Consider the following 23,918-nt stretch of genomic DNA (forward strand, 5'->3'; position numbering starts at 1 on the left):
ATCCGACCAGGAACCATGAGGTTGCGGGTTCGATCCATGGCCTTGCTCAGTGAGTTAAGGATCTTGCATTGACGTGAGCTGTGGTGTAGGTCGCAGATGCTGCCCGGATCCTGTGTTGCTGTGGCTGTGGTGTAGACCAGCAGCTACAGCTGTGATTAGACCCCTAGTCTGGGAACTTCAATATGCTGTGGGAGCAGCCCCAGAAAAGGCAAAAAGACAAAAAAAAAAAAAAAATAAAGATCCACTTAAGAGCCGTTCTGCCATTCCTTCTTTTCCTCTCTTCAAAGCCTGAGACGTGGAGTCTGTATCAGCGACATTCCCTTAGCATGCATGAAAAAAAACTCAGAGATGAGCTTAAGCCGATCCACAAAATGCCACATAAGGTGATGGAAAGGACCTTTCGTATCCATGAGCCACTGAGATTTGGGGGCTGTTTGTTACCATGGCACAACAAGGAAAGCTAACTGATGCACGTATTGAATCAGGAAGACCTGCAATGACTCGGTCCTCAAGGCACGAGGTGAGGCTTTCATTATCTGGCAGGTGGCAGACATAGGAATGTTCTTTTTAGGCAGTGCTAGGGGATGAATTGTGCAGCCTCCAAATTCATATATTGAAGCCCTAACCCCCAGTATGACTATATTTGGACACAGGGCCTTTCGGGAGGTAGTTAAGGTTAAAGACATCACAAGGATGAGGCCCTGATCCCAACAGGATGGGCATCCTTCTAAGAAGAGGAAGAGACACTTAGACTTTTCTCTTGCTGCACCCCCAGTGGGAAGACCATGTAAGACACAGGCAGAGGCACTCACCAGCCAGGAAGAGAGCTTCTCCAGGAACTGGCCTTGTGACCCCTTGATCTTAGACTTCCAGCCTCCAGAACTGTGGGAGGATAAATATCTGGGGGTTTTGCCCACACCTCTGGCCCCTCAGTTTGTGGTGCTCTGCTATGGAGCCCAAGCTGGCTAATCCAGACAGATGGATCTCCCAAAGAGGAGGAAAGGAAAGGGATAAGCTGATCACCCTCAGTTCCTTCCCCAAACTTGCTAATCAGGGAAGTGCCCTCCCCAGTGACTGCGGACAAGTCAGGAGGATCCAGGGTGTCCATCTAAGAAGGTTCCTCCAAGGAGGTAAGAGGAATGAGCAACAGGTGTGACTGCATCATCTGCCAACCAAGGTGAGGCACATGGATAGATGGGCTTATCATGAACTGAAGCAGGTCTAATCCTTGTGCTGTTGAGTGCCAGTGGGAATATAGCTCAGAAGTGGATTGAGAGGTTGAGGGTGGCAGGTTACAGTGTGGATGGGTTAGACTAAAGGTTTGCCCCAGACAGTAGAGAGGTGGGTGTCATGGATGGCAGGAGAGGGACACAGGAGGAAGAATGGACTCTTGGAGAAAGCCCTTTCACTCTCAGACTCACCCCACCCCAAACTCGCAGAACTGCCTGGTGGCAATGCTCTTACTTGGCTAAGTTTGGTGGCGGAGATGATGCTGTTGGTTCACCAAGCTCATTTCCCCTCCCGAGCCCACAGGAAAGCAGCATTCCACCTCCCTCTCCTGTGGAGTTGCATGCACATCATGGCTGAGTTCCAGCCAGAAGATACAGGTGGCACCTGTACCAGCCCCTGCATTCACCTGCTTGAGCTGCCATTACAAATCACCATAGGCTGGAGGGCTTAAACCACAAGTCAATTCTCTCCCCGCCCTGGAGGCTGGAAGTCCAAGATCAAGGTGTGATAGGGGTTGGTTTCCCCCAAGGCCCCTCTCCTTGTGTCCTCACGTGGCCGCCCCTCTCTGTGTCTGCATCCCGATCACCTCTTCTTAGAAGGACACCAGTTTTACTGGGTGAAGCCCTACCCATGAGACCTCATTTGACTTCACGCCTCTTTGAAAGACTTGTTTCCAGATACAGTCACACTCTGAGACATTTGGGGTTGGGGCTCCAACAAATAAAAATTCACCATTTGAGGGAATACAATTCAACCCATGACAACCATTTTCTGGCTCAACTTTTACAATATCTTGCTTGATCTTCCAGGCCCGTCGCCCATGGCTGTGGCCAATTTGAAGGCCATTGCTACCTACAGATGGCACATCTGTAAGATGGAAAAGGAGACAGGCATGCACAGTTTGGTATACATAAGTCTTTATTGGGTTAACTGACTGTGCTGTTTTCGTCTGGGATTTTTTTTTTTTTTTTTTTTTTTTTAACAGCAGCCGAGCTTAGCCTGCCTGACTTATGGCGACATCTCTAACTCAGGAGCTGTCTGGGTAGAAATACAGATCTGAGTGTCCTCAATAATACAAATGGAAATTAAAGCCATCCAAGCAGATGGAATTAGCCATCCGAGGATCATGGTCGTGGAAGTAAAGGGAAGATGGTATTTTGAAAGAGAGAAAGTGTTCCAGGGTGCCAAGTTCTGCTTGAGCAGGGCTGAAAATTGGGCAGCAGCCTCCACGAGATCCGTGCTTGGCAAGTGCAGTTTCAGGGGAGAGAGGAGCGCGGCAGCCAGATTTCAGACGCTTAAGCTGTGATTGGAAACCAGAGAGGAAGGCAGAATTGTGGAAGCACCTCGTGGAAAAGAGTGATAGCGGATGGCAGATGCTTCTGGTAGCAGCTAGAGAAAAATAATGTGGGATCCCAGGCATGTCATTTAAGATTAAACTTTCTCACCTCGTGTTTAAATGCTGATTAGAAGTGGCTTGGTTAAAAACATATAAGAGTGAGACTAATTAGGGATTAAAGCCCTTGAGACAGTGGAAGGAGAGAGAAGACAAAACCCAGAGAATGTGCACAAGGATTAACTTTAACCTGGTAAAGAGCCTTCTTTCATTCAATTAAGAGCAGGAGCAGAGGGAGGAGAGGGTGAGGGTGGGGGGACTGGGCTTGTAGAGCTGATGGTAGGAGGCTAGGAGAGAAAATTCCATCCCTGACTTATTTCATCGCACAAGTTTTTATTAGGCATCTGTTCTGTCCCAGGAACTCACATGATGATGAGGTGGAAGAGAGGGGACCCATGAAGGATGGGGAGGCAGGTGTCATAGGATGTAACAAGTCCCATGATGCCAAGATTTTCATGTCTCCTGTGTTAGCATAGCCGTCCTGGGTCCGGATGAGGAAGTGGGAGCAGTGACACACTGAACAACTCATCAGGACAGGCCAGGAGTCAGGAGTGACCTTGGCTTCCGAACTAGGCTCTGTGTCTCTAAATCCTAATGAACCTACCTGACCTGTGGTGTAGCACAGGGAGACCTACTGAATATTCTGCAATAACCTCTATGGGAAAAAAAGAAAGCATCTATGTATTTGCATAGCTGATTCATGTTGATGTATACCTGAAATTAATACAACAGTGTGAGTCAACTACATTTCAATGACATTTTTTAAAAAAGAAAATCCATCATGTCTTGATTTTATGTTTTAAATGCTTTTCTGAAACATTTTTGAAAAAAAGAAGCATAAAATAAATACTAGTGTATATACATATATATATATATATATGTATATATATATATATAAATACGTAATACTTACCTCCCACCTGTCTCAGACACTCAGAGGCAGACAGACACCAAGGATGGAAGCCCACCCTGGACAGAACAACTCCTGCTCCTCCAGCTGTCACCATCCCAGGCTGAATCGCACCTGCAGCTCCTGCCCCTCCCTCTCCATACCCATTGCCACCACCCTCCCTGGTCCATCCTTTCGGCCTCTTGCACTTTCTCATCACACTGGGAAGGATGAGGAAGGGGTCACATTTGGGGAAATGAAGAAGGAAGGGATGAGATGCAGGTGGACAAATCAATGATTGATGCTGAGGGTGAGGGGCTCTGTGTGCCCTGGGAACAGCCAAGATGGCCCCTGACCCCCTGCCATTCTTCTTCCAACCCTTCCTGCTTGACTAAGGTAGTTTCAGAGCAGTCGTGTGCCACAAATGCATCTAATGCACAGGTATCTTCCTCCACCCGGTTTTCTTCAGGATGGCTGTTGTGACTGTTTATGTCCCTCCAAAATTAACATGTCGAGGTCCTAACCCCCAGTACGGTGGTATTTGGAGGTGGGGCCTTTGGGAGGTGTTGATGAAAAATTCATCAGTCCATCTAAGTAAGAACCGGAAATTTTTATTTGAGCCAAATTTGAGGATTATAACTGGAGAACATTCCAGAAATCTCTGAGAACTGTTCTGCCCATTGGAAATCAAGACACAGTTACATAGTTTTTCGAGACAGAGGGCCGTGCATCCAATGACATGTTATATTTGTCATAATTCAAATTTACACAATCCAGATCTAAGCATCATCCTGGCGGGTCATGTGACCCGTTACAAGATGAAGAAGGAGTGTTATCTGTAAGGATGGCCTTGATGGTGCTGGGAGAAGGCTGCTCTCCACGGGTGAGCAGGTGGTCCTGGCGATGGTGGGGGTCTGGCCGATGCCCATCGCCAACACTGAGTCACAGTGGGGAGAAGAGGGCAGAGGGCAGACACAGCCATGTTGATGTTTTTCTTGTCTTGCCATAAAATACGGTTTTTGTTGCACAGAGATGATTATGTTCAGATAAGATCATGAGTGCAGAGTCCCCAGGATGGGAAGAGTGGCCTCATAAAAAAAGAGACCAGAGGCAGCGTGACAGCCATCTGCAAACCCAGCCACACCAGCACCCTGATCTCGCATTCCAGCCTCCAAAACTCTGAGAAATATATGTCTGTTTTTTAATCCACCCTGTCCATGGTGCTTTGTTACTGTGTTATGGGAGTTTGAGCTGACTACGACCATAGCCTATAATTTAAAATAATAATAAACCTAAAGTGAGAGAACTCTGTCTGATCATGTCTTTGCTATTTTTATTATCATGATAGGACTTGAGTTCTGATTCCAGCAGTCTTATTTTTCTTTTCATTCCTTTTTTTCTGCACCCTGAAGATACTCTATCCTATGCATGCACTTTTTTTTTGGCCATTCCAAAGGCATGTGGAAGTTCCCAGAGCCAGGGATAAAACCCATGCCACAGCAGTGACCCTAGGCAAAGCAGTGAAAAAGCTGAATCTTTAACCCACTTCTCCACAAAGGAACTCCCAGTGTGCACTTTTAAATATAAAACTACATGTTTTCATGTATTGTTTAATATCTCAGAAAACAGAGAAAGATTTATCTATACTGAGCATGTGGAGTGAGAGTGCTCCTGAAATTGAGCACTAATTTTAGAGCTAAATATTTTGGTAGCTAGGCCCAAAAGGAAGATTTTTATGTAACATCAAGTTTGTCTGATAAAGGAATGCATAAACATATTGATGGAGAGAAAGTTGGAGCCACCTTCCAATAGGAATCCACATCAATCCTGATGTAAGAGATTAGGGTTAAGGAAGCAGGTAATGTCTGACTATTGCTGTGGGGAAGAAATAAAAATATATTTCAAATGGACATCGCTTCTATTTCCCTTCAATGAACGTTGAGGAGGTAAAGTTATATCAGGACATTTCACACATATTATAAATGTGTTATAGGCTCCCAGTAAAATGTTTTCTGAAGGTCTAACATTATCCATGGACTAGCTGTGAGAAACTAGAAGAATGGGCAGTTAACACAGACGGTCTCTCTGAAAACATCAAAACCCCCAGGTGAGTAATTTTTAGAAAGAGTACTATATATACTGCAGGCAGAATATTCTGGAAATTGGCCAAATAGGAAGCAAGCTCCCTCCTCTGGACTTCATGTGGATAAACCCAGACCATCAGAGCACTGATGGCTTCTCAATCTGTTCCCTTGAGTCTGCTGAAAGGACTCCAGGGCAGAAAGCCATGAGTTCAAATTCATCTCTGGGTGAGGACCCATGGATGCACTCATCAAAGATGCAGGTGCATGCTTCCTGGGTGGGGCTCTTGGGAACCTACTTCCAGAGACGTTTGTTCTATGTTCTGTATTGATGGAGATTCCTGAGAAGGTAACCATTTAGCATGACAGGCATGTGTGTGGCTGGCCCAACTCAACCTATGTCTAAATCATTGTGCTGAAAAAAGACAGGTTTCATGGGCTTGAATGAATGTAATCTTCTCAAAGGACTTGATGATTTGGGGATCACGAAGGAGAACCCTTGCTTCTGCCCCCAGACCAGAAGAAGAAATTTTGTGCAGCAGGGCAGCAGGAGTTTAGGGGGCTCATCATAGTTGGGTCTATTGTTTGAATTCTACATTTATAATCTCATCTAAACCTAATTATCTCTGTGAAATAAAATTCATGTCTGTGGCTTTGGGCAAGTTTCTTCACTTCAGTTTTCTCCAAAAGAAAATAGTATGATAACACAACAGTGGAAGGAGAGAAAACTTAAATGAGAAGATGCACAGTTGCCAGGACAGTGCCTGCACACAGGACTCAATCACTACACAGTTTTGTTGCTGCATGAGAAGGTAGAATTCCAATGGTGAAAGTGTGGGATGCTCACATTCACTAGGGCAAAATGGCCCCAGAAGAGGGCCTCTTGGAAGTGTCCAAAGAAGCAGAGGAGACTGGAAAACCAAATGGGTTCAAAACGTTTTTAAAAATCAACCACCATTTGATTTATTAGTAAGAGGTCTGGACTATTAGAAGCACGGAGGTGTCCTTTGAGTCTGTCTGTGTTGGTCGTGCCGCTGGGGTCAATTTCTTAGGGTGTTGGCATGGGATGAAGCTCACAGATAAATTGCTGATGCTGTGCGAGAATTTCCCTGCCTCTGAGACTCACAGTGAGCCCCTGCCACAGAGCCCAGGGACTCAACACCCACCCTCTCCAGTTGGAGGGGCATCTAGAGACCGTCAACTCCAGGCACAGGTAGGCTTTCTCTCCAGAATGATGAACCTGGTTGAAATGGCTGAAGCCAGAGGCTGAATGTTTCTCTCTCATTCACTTCTGTCGGGGAGGTTAGGAGTGGGTGGTAAACTTGAAGAAGATGAGACGAGAAAGTGAATTCTCTCCTGACAGGAGGGAGAAGAAAGATGTGCACAGGAAAAGATTTATTTCCTCAAGTAAACATAACCCAGAGTCCTCTTCTCATAGGTCATGTTCATTTACCAGTGCTGAGAAAATCATTCCCTGTCATTGTGCTCAGGCCATAAGTCACTTTCAGGACTTCTTTATCAAGACCAGATAAGGATCCGGAAAAATGAGCTGGAAAGAACACGAGATCCTTTGCAGGGCAAGTCTGAGTCATCATCATCTTCATATGAATGGCTTAAATCGCCCAGCTAATGAGCTCATTCTTAATTTCCTACAACAATGGCAGTTTCCACCCGCTTTTTATCAAACCTGAGCCGGGACTCAGCACAAGATGGTGAAGGATCCCTGGTCCATTATTTTTATCAGCACCACTGATTTCTTTATTACTCTTAAAGGCACTTTCTCTGGGAGGAGGAGGGGGAATGAAGGTGGGGGAAATTTCCCAGTGAATGCGGGCAAGGTTTCTTACAGTCTCTTTTATTTTTCAGCTGATGCCTTCTTAACCTATAGCCACGCCAGCCTCCTCGCCCACATCCGCACCCCTGATGGTAAGACTCTGAGCCTCTCCGCGAAACGTTCTCGATCAAAACCTGTTTTTTAGTATCTTTCCTGATTTTTATACTCACGTCGTCTCATGAAAAAGTGAGGATGACGGTGGTAACAGCAGAGACAGGATGACACCAAGGGAAATGAATTCTTCAGCGTCCCGCGTTCGACCCCATTTCTCCAACTTCACCTCTTGCCTTGAATCAGCTCAGAAAAGGCGTCTGCTGTTCAGTTAATGGTTATTACAATTTCCCGATTTCCCGAAATTCCAAATACCAAGGCACTCTACAGCCAGGGTGACATCTACTTTTAGCTACGTTCAGAGAGTAAACATAAAATTTGCGATTTTCACTCTGGCTGAGCTCCTGTCTGTAGAGCTGAGAGCTCTGTATCCCCTGGGGATTCTTTCCGGGGCTTCCCATTCAAGGACGGGGGGGGGGGGGGGGGGGAAAGGATCTAGTCCAGGTGGACATTATCTGGAAGAAAAAGTGCACACACGTACATCTCAGTCTGGCTGATAAAAGCTATGGCTCGAGAGAGACTTTCTCCCAATATTCCCTGACTACTCTTTCCTCCCCCATTGCGATTTCTATTCCATTTTTCGCTTTTCCAAGTGCCACTCGTGGTGTTCCTCCGCGGTCTGGAGAGCCGTCCGAGCACTTCCTGAAGAATGGTGTGTTCTTCTGCAAACCCTGAGTTTCATCCAATGATCTTTAATCCCGTGGGTCGTATTAATTTGAGCAGCCCCTGGCTGTGCCGAGAACGAGCCTCCCTTCACCCGGATCAGCTGGGCTCCTTATTCCCTTCAAGACGGACCTGGAGTTCCCGTCGTGGTGCAGCAGAAATAAATCTAACTAGGAACCATGAGGTTGCAGGTTCCATCCCTGACCTCGCTCAGTGGGTTAAGGATCTGGCATTGCCATGAGTTGTGGTGTAGGTTGCAGATGCAACTCGGATCCCACGTTGCTGTGTCTGTGGCGTAGGCCAGTGGCTATAGCTCCAATTCGACCCCTTGCCTGGGAACCTCCATAGGCTGCAGGTGTGGCCCTAAAAAAAAAAAAAAAAAAAAAAAGGGAAGACCCACCTCAGCCCTCCTGGATTCATCCCCCACATCTTCACCTTCTACCACCCTTTTGTACACCCCCCTCCTCACTTGTAATTTGCTAACCACATAGGTCACACTTGGGAAAATCATCAGAATCCAGGCCCTAAGAAAAGCTATGTACAGAGGCACCTGGACCCAAGTCCAGGGACCTGGATGGATGTGGGCAGGGATGTGGTCCAGCCATCAGCATTTTAAACACTTCCCATGAGAGTCCACCATCCAGCAAAGACAGCAGTGTGTGTGACACCCTGCAATCCCTACCTCCAGGAATTCTCATTCAAGTGGTCCAGGGCCAGGCCTGTACAGGGGGGACTCCTGATGTCTTTCCAGGAGATTCAGTCACAGAGATTGATGGAGAGCCACCAACCTGGACGGTATCAGTTGGGCAGCTGGGTGTTAACAGAGCATAGGCTGGCAGGAGCAGGTGTGCTTCCACCTTCCTGAGAAGGTTGGAGTCCTGGAGACAGCAGGACCTAGAAACTGTAGGGAGGAAAAACTTTTCTTCTCTCCCCGTACAGGTTCTCCTGGTATAAATCAGACCAACAAATGGCGGGATACCAGAAGCAGAGCAAACCAAAGTGTAGCAACACATGCATTGCATGGACACATGGGAGCACCCAGTGAAGAGAAACCCACATGGTGCTTAGAACGTGGGCTCCTGTGCAGTCTTAGCGACAGAGCAACATTCATAGAGAATGGATGGGACCAAGGCCAAGAACTATGTTTCTAAGGCAGCAAATTGCGGGAAAGCTAAACACACGGGGAATTGACAGAGGACCCTGACCAGGGAGTAGAGTTTGTTCTGTCCCTCTGGCGCTGTCTCTGGTGCTGATCAGGGTCAAGAGGTGACTTCAGGGATTAATGTCTGTCCTTCCTCGTGGGGGAGGGGTGGCACCTTTACAAATGTAAATCTTGCTTTTAGGTACACTGGGGGAGAATGGAGAGCTTTCCTGGTTTTTTTTGTTTGTTCGTTTGTTTGTTTGTTTTCCTCCACTGACTTCAGCTCAAAATAATTCTCCAAAGCAGCACATCTAGGGCTGGCATATTCTGCTTCCCTTCAGCCCTCTCACTGGCTCATCCTTCTCTCCCCAAGAACCCAATACCGTGGCATGTCCATACCCGCCTGACATTCATCTCCCCTGAGCCAGATCCAGGTTTCAGGGGGCCTTGTGCTCATTCGAATTGGGGAGGGGTCCTCTTTAAGAAAGAGAATTCCACATTACAGGTAGGAACGTAGATTTCAGGGCTGCCATAAGGCCCTGAAACTCGAGCTCTCTTGGGTCCATGGCAAACCCAGATCTGCTGTCCCCCAGGTGGGTTTGCTGATATTTCTAGCAGCCTCTGGCTACCTCTGGATGAGCCTTCTCGTTTTGATATGTCTACTGTGTTAGGCACAAGGCCATTTTTCCAAGCTTTAGGGGCTGTTCTAGATCCTGACATTACCCTGGGAGATATTTCTTCTCAAGTCACAAGCAGAGGAAATCTTGGGAGAAAAGGTCATTTATTCCCCCAGAGGATGCACCCAGCTTGGGGAGCGGCATCAGCCTTAATCTATGGAGTGCATTTTGCCAAGACCGTGACAGTCATTAGAAATGGGCCCTTGGTGTCATTACCCCGGAGTCATCCTGGTGAAGTATGTGTCCTCTGAGTAGACAGAAAACATTAGAGCGCCCTGAGCTGAACTGGTCAGCCGAAAACACTGGAGGGCTTTATCCTTGGAAGGAAATTAAGCCATTTATTGGAGGACAGAAGTTCAGTGTAATACTTAAAGCAATCTGACACTTCCATAAATTAATAAAATGTGTATGGTCGGCATAATTCAATGTGTAAAAGCATCGATCTCGCCTCCCTGAAGTCCAGGAGAATTCCGGGAAGCGGGAAGAGACGGATCCTCACAGCCAATGAGATCAGACTTGTGTGGAAAGACAGGTGATGAGCTGGCCTGGGCAGGAGCCCAGCACATGCACACACGCCTTTGGGGGACTCATCTCCGATCTGGGCTAACTATGGTCCTAGCTCAGGTTCCTCTCCCTTCTGAGCTGTGAGTTCCTGAGGGCTGATTCCCAGCACTGAGCAAAGAGCTTAGGGCAGAATAACCTCACGCCTCTGCACGAGGGAATGGCTGTGAAGGGATGATCCCGTGTGTCTTACTTTGTAAAGTCCCTCTGACCTGATACCTCTCTGGTCTCACAAACACTCAGGTTTCAGATTGCTCGAGGTCATCGGAGTTCCTGCTGTGGCTTGGTTGTAATGAATCCGCCTCGTATCTGCGAGGACAGTGGTTTGGTCTGTGGCCTCTCTCAGCAGGTTAAGGATCTGGTGTTGCCGTGAACTGTGGTGTAGGTCACAGACACAGCATGGATCCCTCATGGCTGTGGCTGTGTTATTACTTCTGAGGGTTTCGGCAACTGCAATTCAACCCCTAGCCCAGGAACTTCTGTATGCCATGGGTACGGCCCTAAAAAAAAGCGTAACTATTTAGCTATTTCCTTTCCTAGCTGACCCCCCATAAGAATGCACGGATGCAGGCCCATGTTTACAGGGAGGCCTGGCAGGTTTGAATGATGGTTCCAGGTCCCTCAGGCCCCAGGGTCTTTGTGCCACATCCTACCTTCTTCCTAGATCTGTTCCCTTACCTATCAAATGAGATTATCCACTTTATAAGGATTCAGGGAAACAATTTCTTTAAAATACTTGATGCAGGGCCTTCCCACCATAAGGGTTCCATAGAGGCCAGCTGTCATTGTTTATGCCAACGGTCAGCTCTTAGGAAAAAGAGATGAGGTCAAATTACCCCATTAATTTAAAACGTTTTACTTTTTCTTCATCCTTGTCCCAAGAGTTCACAGGCAACATTTTGGCAGCGAATGCAGCTTGAGTGAGGGTAATGATGGCATCATTATATCCTCACGCCCCTGGAAGAAATCCAGAGCAACAAGCAAACGTAGGATTCCCCAGGGAGAGGCATGGGTGATGATGAAAGGGAAAATGCTATGTCCAAGCCCGGCCAGAGTAAAATAGATTACAGTGATGTCTTAAACTAGCCTGCAAGCAAATTATCCTCTGCTTCTGCTCCACTGTTTAATTAGGGTGAGACGGCCAGCTCAGCCCAGTACAAACAAACCACTTTAATGAGCAATCGTGACAAAATTAATGATGCTGACAGGTAGCAAAGTATCTTCATTTGCTTTTCTTGGGTGTGGGCACAACTGGGTGTTGAGTTAGGTGAAGGGCCTGAGTTGGCAGGGGCAGCAGGTGCCAGGCCCGCTCTGGATGCCAGCGAGCCTGGGCCTATAGAAGCTGCCCTAAAGCCAAAGAGATGCTCTCTGCTGGGGCCCAGGTGGGTCATTAGAGCTCCATCCTTGGATGGGTTTGCCTGGGGTGAGGAGCCTGGCTCCTGTTCCATAACCCCAGACCTCCTCCTGCTGAGAACTCAGGAGAGGAATCCAAGCATTCCAGGGTTGCTAAAGCAGGTAACTTCTAAAAAAGCCCATGACCTTCAAGAGTATGTCCTCCATCATGTGAGAAACTTGTTCTCATGAGCTGCAGGTGGCGGAGAAAGGAAGACTCCCAGGTGAGTGTGGGTGGCATAGAAGGGGCCAAATGACTCCACAGAGTTGGGCTTAATGGACAGAAGTCGACTCCTGTTACCCAGGCTGGGCAGAGAATGTTAGAACACCCCAGCTTTCCCCTTTATCCCCTGATCTTCCCCCTAAACCAGCAGCTTTCTGGGTTAGGATCACGGTTAGGGTTATAATGAGGGCCAGGGTTAGGGTTAGGGTTTTGATTCCCAAAACAGCAGGACAATGTTTCAGAGACAGTTGGTGGGGGACCCAGACTGTCTGTGAGTACAGTGCTCTCTCAGGAGGGAATCTCTCCTTTTCTCTACATCCCCTGCCCCCTTTTTTGGCTGCACACAGGGCATGCAGAGGTTCCTGGGCCAGGGATCAAACCCACGCCACATGAGTGGCCCAGGCCGCTGCAGTGACAACTCTAGTTCCTTAGCCCACTGAGCCACCAGAGAACTCCTCTCTCCCTTGCTTGATGACACCACTTGGGAGGGTCAGTCTGGTGTGGTTTTGGATTTGCAAACTTTTTTTTTTTTTTGTCGTCTTTTTTAGGGCCACACCTGCAGCACATTGGAGGTTCCCAGGCTAGGGGCTGAATCGGAGCTGTAGCTGCTGGCCTAGCCACAGCCACAGCAACGGGGGACCCGAGCTGTGTCTGTGACCTACAGCATAGCTCACAGCAATGCTGGATCCTTAACCCACTGAGTGAGGCCAGGGATTGAACTTGCGTCCTCGTGGATGCTCGTCAGATTCATTTCCGCTGAGCCACGATGGGAACTCCAGGCTTTGCGACCTTTGTGTCCCATCTGAATAGAGCGACCTGGCCTGGCTCTTGGCACCTTAATCATGCCGTCAGAAGAACTGAGAACACAGTACCTTAACTCTTTGCATTTTGCATTTACTTTTAGAGTTCATTTGGCTTAATTCCATTTAAGCTTGAAATAGGATTTTTTTTTCCAAAGGAGTTCATTTAGTTAGAAAGCATTGCCTGATCTGAATGTAATGTAAATTACCTAACAGCACAGGTGGATTGGAAGTCCAAGTCCTGCTGTGGGCTTGGCCCCTGCCTCAGCATGGCCCTTGGTGGCTGAGGAGGGGCAGAAGGGGAGCAGGTCAGCAGGGCCCCCAACCAACACCCTCCCATCCCTTGCACATTGGCTTCTGATTCAACCTCCTAGGAAGAAAGGGCTTCTGAGTTTAGACACTGGCACTGAGTTTAGACAGCCAGACAGGACCAGCTAACAAGCCTGGGTCCCCAAAGATGCTGCTCCCCTGACACAAGGTTGCCAGGCAACTGGAGGAGCTCGGATCTGAGGAGCTTCTGCAGATGAAGACAGGCTGAGCCTTGATGATGCCAGGAAAGGCTGGGAGCTGGGTGACATAGAGCCCCAGGGAGAGCGATGTGAGGATGGATGTGGCTCTAGAGTCAGGGTGTCCTGGGTGCACCCGCCTCTCAACATCCCAGGTCACCCACTCTGTGATATTGGACTTGGACAGTCACTCCCCCTACAAAATGGCATGGAAATGCAAACACCGCAGTGTCACTTAAGAAATGGTAATTAATACCATTGGGCAGTGGCACCACTCAGGGTCCAGTGACAGGAGCAGTTCTAGCTGTGATCAGAGCACCAGGCATCCGTTTCCCTGGCTCCACCCTTTCTTGTTGGGTGTCAGTTTCAAGAGCACCTATTCCCAGGCATGATGTCCATCAGTGAGACCAGACTGCTGCTCCCTGACTGCTCTGTGTCATCCAACAGGAGCCAAACCAAGGATGCGTTGGCTCATCCTAGTCCCAGCTTCGTATTCAGTTGCAAGCCCTGTCACAGCATTTTCTCTCATTGTGTGCGTTAAGCAGAATCTGTGTTCATTAAGTGTGTTGTCATCACTTGCCATCTGAGGCTGATTCAGCCATTAGCAGCTTCTCCACGATTCTATAAATATTTAAACCACGGATACCTGGTAATCACCTTGCTGTTAAATTAGGAAGGATCAGAGGACGTTGATTCACTACAGTTATTAAAAAGTCAGCTTGATCTTCACTGTGGAAGGGCTTCTTGCTACCAGGAGCTGAAGCGTGAGCAAGAAGATTTGAATGCACAAGGGTGTTTTTTCTTTTGTTTTGTCTTAAGCCAAATCCATCATTTGAGGGCCTGCAGCTTTCGAATGGATTGTCCTGCATCTTCAGGGCAAATTCTGGCCAAACTTGGGGACAATTCTTATTTGTTTCCTGTGTCTGCTTACTCATCTCAGTTTCTGGGCTCCATCGTGATGCTCCGAAGGGGAGGGAACACCACAGGGCAACATGCTGACCACAACTTCATAGTCTTAGATTTGCAGGTTGAGCATTCTGGAAGATAACACCTTCTTAGAAATGACAGGGACCTCTCACCAGGTGGACAGAGTAGGTTTCTGGCTAATCAAAAATACAGAGCATTTTTTGAAAACAAGAATCCCTCTGAGACCCCTGGGCTGGGTGTGGCATATCACCAGCTGGACTGGCCTCTCCCCATGATAAATGTCACTAACTAATCCCACCACTGGTTCTGGGATCAAGGATTAGCCTCCTCATCTTTCCTGGCACCGCCTCCTAGGCAGTCACCACCGGGTAACGGGATGAATGGTGAGATCTGTTGATGGTCCTGGATCTTAACTACCCTTCTCTAATTAAAAGGGGATATCTTTTTCCTGTAAAGAAATCCTTCTGATCAGGGGATTCTTAAACTTTAGCCATCAATACCTACACGAACTCATGAAGAGCTCTGCTGCCTTTTGAAACCTCCCCTAGTGAGCCTGGCTGGTATTTGGACCAACATCCGGCTGAGCCCGAGTGGCCATGACTGAGCCTCCACTTGAACGTGGTGACTCAATCCAAGTCACTGGAATTTAGAGACAAGCTGGGTGAGAACACCGCCTTCTGTATCTGTACCTGCTGCTCCATCAGCTGCAGACCCTTCACACATCCAAACACACCGACCACCCTCACTGGTCGGAAATGAGTCAGTCCAGCCCAGAGAAGACGTGTGGCAGGAGGCATTTATGAGCATCCATCCAGGATCACCTGTCCTCTCCTGTCCCTGCATCCTTACACCCGAAGCAGCACCTTGCACATGGCGGGATCACCGTGAGCCCTGGGCGTTTCTTGCCTCTGCCTCTCCTGAAAGACTTTGCTTTTAATCTCACTCCGCAAAAGTAGGATTTACACAATTAGGGCTTTGGTCCTTCTGTTCTAAAGCACAAACCAGAAAGATGGCATGGTGTGGCTCTCTCTGCTTCCAACCTTCTGGCTGAGATGGAGGCCTCGTGGGGCATCAGAAATGCTCTCTGCAGTCTGCACGTGGGCCCTGGGCACACTGCCAGGCTCTGAGAAGACCACTTACGTGGCTGCAGTCCATTTGCAGGTGGCGGGGGGGGTGTGTGGAGGGATGCTGCTATGGACCTGGCAGAACCTGCCTAAGACACCACCAGCTTTTTCAGAAGGATTCTTACACAAAATTCTAGTGGCCTGATGACCTTCATCTGTGCTTAGTCAGCTCAGGCATGAGAACACAGCTTTGGGTGCCTCAAACCACAGATACTGATTTCTTACGGTTCTGGGGGCTGAAGGTCTAGATCAAGGTGCTGGCAGGCAGATTCGGCTCCTGGTGAGGCCCCCCTTTCTGGCTTGTGGATGCTGTGTATCCATATGGTGGAGAGGGCCTGCTCTGGTCTCCTCCTCTTCCTGTAAGGATGTTAACCCCATCACGGCAGCCCCATTCTCACAACCTAGCCCAAACCTCATCACCTCCAAAAGGCCCCACCTGCAAAGGCCATTAGATTGGGATTAGGGCTTCACTGCATGGATTTGGGGCAGACACAAACCTTTGGTTGTCATTGGTCCATCAACACTCTCCAGGAACTACTGGCTTCATGGAGCAGAGGAGGGAGAGAGTGCTTTGGTTAAACGTGGCCTGAATGAGGGAAGCACACTGGAAATTCTGATTTGATTGGTTGAGTGTGGTCCAGGCGTGGCCCTGGACTTAGGAGTGGTCAAACCACACTGGGTGGTTCCAAAGTGCCATCCTGGACCCACACACCTGCTGGGACCTGATGTATCTAGACCCAGGGTGACACACCTGTTGGGGACCTGACCCATCTGGACTCAGGGTGATGCACCTTTTGGGCACCTGGCCTGTCATCACTGCTGCTCCTCTCAGAATAGGAGGGAGGTATCCTGAGCAGGCATGGGGCAGGCCCTTCCCCACAGAAACGGTGTCCATCCTGCGGTGACTCTGCCAGGGAGGCGACCACATTCCCACTTCTCAAGAAGAGGCCAGGAGGCCTGGGGCACTGGCTCTGACCCCTGGCCTCACTTCACTGCCCAGTTTGTCTTTAGTCCCCACATCACTTTGCTTCTTCCAGGCCTTTCAAACAAGAGCAGAAGCTCCAATGCTCCCCCTCAAGCAAAAAGAAGACAGAGCTTTCCTGCAGGGCCTCAGATATTCGGGAGCTGTCTGGTGCTCCACCGTTGGAGGGTGGCACAAATTCTGGTGACTCTCTCAGCCTCTAAGAAGTAGTGGGTGAGGGAGGGGATGTGTTAAAAATGGCCCACATGTCCCTGGATCCAGCTCCCCTCCAGGCCTGCCCTGCCTGGAGGCAGAGGGAAGGAGTCTGTGCTTTACATCCCAGGGGCTCAGAAGGTGCAACTTTCTGAGCCTGTCTGTCTGCCCGCTGGGGAATGGTGGCTGGCACCCGCTGGCCTGAGAGCCACTAGGCTGTGACACAAAGCCACTCTGGGCAGGTGGCTGCACCCACAGGACGCCGGCCGCCTTGGGCACCGTGTTCTCAGCAAAGCAGGAGCCTGCTTTCCAGCGAACCCACAGCCAAGCTGGGAGGCAGGGAGTTTCCAGCTCATTTCCCTGCATTATCCCAGGTCTGTGGATAAACAAAAAACAATAATAGGTCTTGCGGTGTTTTAATTGGCATTGGCTGTGTGTTAATTAGTAACAGGGAGAGGAGGAGGGGGGTCAGAGAGGATTGTTTTCTGACTCCCACCATCTCCCAAGTGTTTACACACCTCCCTGGGATGGGCAGCCGCCTTTTATTAAACCTAATCCCCTCACCATCCGAGTCCCCTCTGGAATCTAAGTCAGGGTACCAGGTTCACGCCTTGGGTCTAGAAAGCTGCGTGTGCTGGTTAAATGAACGCCCGGGTTCTGTTGCTTGGCCCCATCCATGAGTCCAGGGAGAGATATTTTTTGATTTAAAAGCAGGTTAAATCTGAAAGGGAGGGCAGGTTAACGGTGGGCATCAGCAAAGCCCTAGAGTGAGGAAGGGCTTCCGAACAGAGAAGAGAAGGTGTGAAGTGCAGAGGGCAGAGGAGGTCCTGAGGGCTGGCAGAGCAGGGCCTCTGCGGGCGTGGACGCAGCCCTGGGGGCCGAGGGCTCAGACCGTCTGCTGTGGCCGAGCTGAGGGACCCAGCTGCCAATGCTTTAGCCGAGCCTAGAGACACCAAGAAGCCAGTCAGAGGGGGGAGTGGGCCTTTTGTCACGTGCATCAGGTTTTCCATAGCAAATATTCTGAAGAAGCCCCACCAAACTGTGAAAATGCCATGTGAGTGTGTGTGTGTGTGTGTGTGTGTGTGTCTGTGCATGTGTCTCTGTGTGCGTGCACCTGTGTCTCTGTATGACTGTGTGTGTGTGAGTCTGTGACTATGTGTGCATGTATGAGTGTGTGTGTGCCTGTGTGTGCATGGAGTGTGCGTGTGTCTGTGCCTGTGTGTGCATGGAGTGTGCGTGTGTCTGTGACTGTGTGTGCATGTGAGAGTGTGTGTGTGTCTCTGTATGACTGTGTGTGCGTGTATGAGTATGCAAGTGTCTGGGACTGCGTGTGCGTGTGTGGAAAGGGGGAGGTGGGAGGAGGCGGCGGGAGAGGGCCGGGGACACATCTGTGAGGAGACCTCGTGACCCCCTTGCTCATGGGTGATTTGTCCCCCACCCCCATCCCTCTCCCCACGGGGGCCCCATTTCTAAGGCTGGCTTAGTTTCTCTGTTGACAGTGTTCTCGTTTGTCAAAGTCCCTTCGAATGTGGCTCCTGGAAAGGGGCCAGCCTGAGCGGGGCAGCGGTGGCCAAGAACTGCTGCTTTGTTTGGGAGACGGTCGGGTGTCTTTGCTGTCAGTGCCAGTAAACTGAGTCCCCAGATGTCACCATGAGTGTCACCATTTAAGAGCCAAGGCAGGATTTCATTCATGACACCCAAACAGTTCCCATTTTTTAATTAATCCAGCCCAGCAAAGACCCCTCCCTCCTCCCTCCCCTCCCTCTGTCCCTCCATCTCTCCCTTTCTCCCCTCCCTCCTTCTCCCCTCTTCCCTTCCTTCCCCCTCCCTTCCTTCCTCCTCCTCCTGCAGACAGCAGGCAGGGGGGCATCCTTGCAGGCTCAGAGGACGCAGCAGGGAGCAGGGCAGGGAGCCTCCTGCTGGTGGGCTGTGGGGAGCAGAGGAGAGCTTGGATCTCCCCTTGATGCCAAATTGAGCTGCCCTCCCCCTTCCCCATCCAGCCCACCTGTCCTCAGGAAATATGGTCAAAGGGCTCCGTTGCCTCCCTGAAAGTCATCCCCACAAAGTTGCCCAGGACTCAAACACTGAAAAGGTCCTCACACAAAGCAAGAGCACCATCCCACTGGGTGGCATCGCCCTGTACCTCACAGCTGGGGTCTCTTCCAGCATCACCCTGCTGTCAAATTACTTGACATGACTGCAGAGTCTTGGGCCCTCGCCTGGCCCTCATCTTCCTTCTCCCACCAGACCAAGAATATCAAGGCTTCTTCCAGGACCCATTTCCACCTGTGAGAAGAACACCGCGGTGGTTGGGGCATGATGCTGAGGGACCAGGGACCAGCCTCGCCATGTCTCCGGGTCTCCTCCTCATCTGGAGAGTAAGAGGGTGCATTTTCTTCTCGGGGCTGCAGTGAAGGTGGCTCCCTGGAAAATCCTTCTTCCAGATGACTTCCGGTCATTGTCAGCAGATCTGGGGCTCTCATTACGCGCTGACCTTACCTGTCACCTTACCACCTGCAACTCAACAGGTGGCTGCGTGCCTTCTTATTTGACCCCTTCTTACCAGACCACCAGCTCTAAGAATGGAAGGTCCATGTTTGTATCCCAATCATCCCCCAAAAGCACCCAGTGCTTTGTGAATGAGGAGTAAGAATCGGTGAAGGGCATGGCCTCATGAGCCGATGGACCCCTCGACAGTGTGTGTGTCTGTTTCTGCAACAGGTTAGGAAAGAAGATCCAGAGTCAGACTTGGCTCCTGTGCCTGGTGGCTCAGCCAGCCTCAGAGCCCATGGGAAGGGCATCGAGGACACGCATGGCTCCGGGGTAAAGCAGCCACACAGACGCAGACCAAGACGCGCTGGGGAGCGGCAGCTGAGAATTAACAAAACACATTCTGTGCTGGGGTCAGGGTCCATGAAAGCACCCACCTTGCCAAAGTGCCTTCACCCCGTTTGCCCCAGGAAACTCTCTGACACAGATGAGAGGAAGCATGAAGCTCTGTAAGCCTTTCAAAACAGCGAGCCAGAGAGGGTCCTTTTCTGACACCTCCCACCTGCAAGAAGAGTGCCAAGATCACACTTTGCTGTCCTCTGAATGCATTGCTGATGGGCAACAAGATGTCTGATTTTCTTCTAATACATTTGTCATTTTACTTCAAGTATCCAGTACTATTGACCCAGGGAACCTCAATTTCAAAGCCATTAAAATCTAATTTTCCACATGGTGCCCACAAGAGATTGACTAACTTTCAAAGAATAATTCATTTTCTTTTCTTTTTTAAATTGCATCTCTCTCTATATATATATATTTTTTTATTTTTATTCTTTAAAATACGTCTGTGAACTTTGCTGTCAGCACCTCCGTTATTACTCTCTTCAGTGTCTTTCTTGCAAAAGAACATAAATGTTCCCCTGATGAAGGAGGATGTGGTCGCAGGGGAGGGAAGACCGTATTTAAGTGGGGGAACTACCACTTGCTAATATGTTGCAAAGGACCCACTGTCATGTTTCACCATGGGGAAAGCAGGGCAGAAGGCTCCAGGTTATTTGCTTTGGAAAATAACATGTGTCAAAACCTGGGCAGAAAAATACTTCTGAGGAGAGAGTGGCTTCTTGCAAATTTCAGCAAGTCCAAGCACTCCCAAGGACAAGCTGTGTGTGTGTGTGTGTTACACTAAACACTCTCTTGAAAGTTCTGGGGTCGGAGCACCTGGTAAGAGGCAATGCACGCAGGTGTCCATACCACGCGGGGCCCATTAAACTCACTCCTTCTCATCTGAAGGCACCATGGGATCCTGGAACCAATAAGAGACAAATTCGGACAACTTATATAAGGTCTGGAGCTGAGCTGCAAGTAGGGTCTTGATGGTTTGGGTAGCTGGACTCTGACTCCTCACGCCATTCACTTTAGAGGCACTGGATGAAGGGTTTAGGCAAATGGTCTGTGCTGTTTTTGCAACTTTCTTGTAAGTCAAAAATTATTTCCGGGAGTTCCCATCATGGCTCAGTGGGTTAAGAATCCAGCTAGTATCATGAGGATGCGGGTTCGATCCCTGGCCTCGCTCAGCGGGTTAAGGATCCTGCATTGCCGTGAGCTGTGGTGTAGGTCGCAGACACAGCTCAGAACCCACATTGCTGTGGCTGTGGTGTAGGCGGGCAACTGCAGCTCCAATTCAACCCCTAGCCTGGGAACTTCCGTGTACCGTGGGTGCAGTCCTAAAAAGAAAAAAGAAATCATTTCAAAATAAACATTTAAAAGGGATGAGTTCAGGAGGCTTGAAGTGATAACAACATAAACGGGAGACAGCTTGGAACACACAAGTGGAAAGGTCCTTAGAAATTGTTCCTGAGTGCTTCTGAAAATTGATGCCAGCAGGTACAGAATCCCTGCCCCTTGCAAGCCGTGTCTTTAGTATTTCCGGGGTGCAGGCTCGCTTCTTCCTCTCAGCACCAGCGCCGGTTGGGTGTTTACTGTGTGTCTGACCTGGGATTGGGTGTTTTCCACACATCGCCACCCGAGGCCTCCCAAGAAGCTCGAGAGACAGATCTGACTGCTGTTCTCATCTCGCTGATGTGAGCGTGAAGGCTCTGTGGGCTTTGGCCATCTGTTCAAGGGCACAAGGGCCCAGCGGGGACAGCCGCAAGGCCAAGACCAAGCCCCCCGGTTCTGTGCTTTCCTGGAAGTCGAGACGCCAGGAAGACTCACTCCTCTGGGAGCATGCTGCCCGCTCACGGAAGACGCTTGATAACAATCCACACTCCTGGGTGCTGGGAGGCCAGCTGGACTCTCACTGTGACGACGACGCCATTATCAGAGTCCCAGGGACCTTTGCGCCATTTGGGCCCTCTGTGCGCACGCACCTGCCCCCACCTCTGCCTCTTCTTACACCGAACATTTAGAAATGTGCCTCGCGCCGAGCCTGCGTCTCTAACCGGGTTGAAAATGCAACTTCTCATTAGGCAGAAGAGTCTGTTCTACACTTATTTCATCTGGGTAAGAAGGGCTGGAGTGAGTGCAATCAGACGAAATTTGCTTAAGTGTCTTTGGAGGTGCGCGACGGGAGGCAGCTGCAGCCCAGCGGTTCCTTCCCTGGAGGCCATCTGTTTCCCCATAAAGACACTTCCCTATATCCTCCCACACATACCTCCCCTCTGTCTCTGTCTCTGTCTCTGTCTCTCTCTCTCTCTCTCTCTCTCTCTCACACACACACACACACACACACACACACGTCCCCCCACCTCCGCCCCAGACCCCTGGGTCCTCACGTGACACACAGGACGTCATGGCATGCACGGGGCCCCGACGATGTCTTTGCTCTCGCTCATCAGGCCTGACAACCCCCATCTGATCAGAGGAAGATGAGCGGCTGCCGCAACACTTTCAGCTTGAAGAGAAAACTTCGAGGACCCATCCGGTCACCTCAAGGGCAACAGAGCTTAAATCAAGCCCAGGCCCACCAGCCAGCAGCCTCCTCTCCCACCCACTGGCCGCCTCATCTCTGCCCAAGCACAACCGCAAATGCCAGGTGCCCTCGGGGGTCTCTCCTCCGGCCCCTCCCCACCCCCTCAAGTGAAACCTTGAGCCTCATCCTTGGAGTTTCATGTCTGTCGTCTCCACCTATGGTCCAGGATCCCACAGACGAGGATCATCTCCTGCACAGCTGCCCTGTCCCCTGTATCCTGTATCCCACAGGAGCCCGCATCCAGTGTCCTGTATCCTGTATCCCACATCCGGTGTCACCAGATCAATCTGTTTTCTTTGAACATCCCTCTCACGTCTCATCCCAAACCTTCAGTGACTCCCCATTACCTGTGGGACAAAGTCCTCTTGTCTCTTTGCCGCAGAAAACCATCTGCAGTCTTTCCGACAGAGCGGCACCCGGCCTCTTCCAGGGGTGGGAACCCCCTCCGCAAAGGCAGAGATACCTTGGAGTCAGACTCTCAATCAAGTGTCCAAGTTCAAGGGTTCCCTGACTCTTTTTGTTTGTTTGTTTTTTGTCTTTTTAGGGCCACACCTGTAGCATATGGAGGTTCCCAGGCTAGGGGTCAAATCGGAGTTGTAGCCTCCAGCCTAGGCCACTGCCACAGCAATGTCAGATCTGAGCCGCGTCTGCAACCTACACCACAGCTCTCAGCTGGATCCTTAACCCACTGAGCAAGGCCAGGGATGGAACCCACCACCTCATGGTTCCTAGATGATTTCATTTCCACTGTGCCATGACGGGAACTCCCCTAACTCTTTCTTAAACACCGCCTGGTGGAAAGGATTTCCAGAAAACAGTGTCCCCCAAACGGACATCCCTCTAGAGCAGACAGCAGATATCAGGAAAGAAAAAAAAATTTTTTTTTTCTTTTTACATCTGAACCTGAAGTACAGGGAAGTTTCCAGGCTAGGGGTAGAATCAGAGCTGCAGCTGGGGCCTGTGCCACAGCCCCATCTGTGATCCACGCCACAGCTTGCAGCCATGCTAGATCCTTAACCCACTGAGCAGGGCCAGGGATTGAACCTGAGTCCTCACAGAGACAATGTCAGGTTCTGCACCTGCTGAGTCACAACGGGAAAGTTGAGATTTTGTTTGTTGGTTTGGTTTGGGTTTTTTGTTTGTTTGTTTTTAATTCCTGAATTCTGGGAGTGTGTTAAGGGCAATAATTAATTATATCCAGCATCATGGATAAATCAGAGAGCACATAAAACAACGGTGACCCCACCAGGGCCACGCTCTGAGCTCAGATTTTTCGCATGGAGCTGACCTTGCTCTCTGCTGATTTACTCCCAGGCCAGCTTTGAACAGCTGGAGAAAGACGCAAATCCCCTGGCAAGAAGCACTTCTGCTCACCTTGGCCGCCTGAAGCCGGCCATCCCTGCACAGAGGCACCTGGAGGCCCTGACACAGCTGACCAGCAGGGGATTCCTATGCAGCCAGGAAGCGGTACCAGCCTCCTGCACTGGGACACAGTCTCTTCCCATGGCCTGGGTGCTGTCAGCAACAGCAGCTGCCGCAGGATTCCAGACGGCACCCAGGATATGCACAAGGACCCCTGGGAGGCGAGGGTGGGCGACCCCCATCCCTCGTCCAGCTCCTCCTCCAACCTCTGGCCCAGGGATGGGGTAGGGAGCCAGCTGACCACTCCCATCCTGAGGCAGTGATTTGTATTCCAGCAAAACTGCACAGCAGCTCTGAGTAGATGAAGAT

The sequence above is a fragment of the Sus scrofa genome, chromosome 6 (assembly GCF_000003025.6).
Source record: "Sus scrofa isolate TJ Tabasco breed Duroc chromosome 6, Sscrofa11.1, whole genome shotgun sequence".
Lineage (NCBI taxonomy): Eukaryota > Metazoa > Chordata > Mammalia > Artiodactyla > Suidae > Sus > Sus scrofa.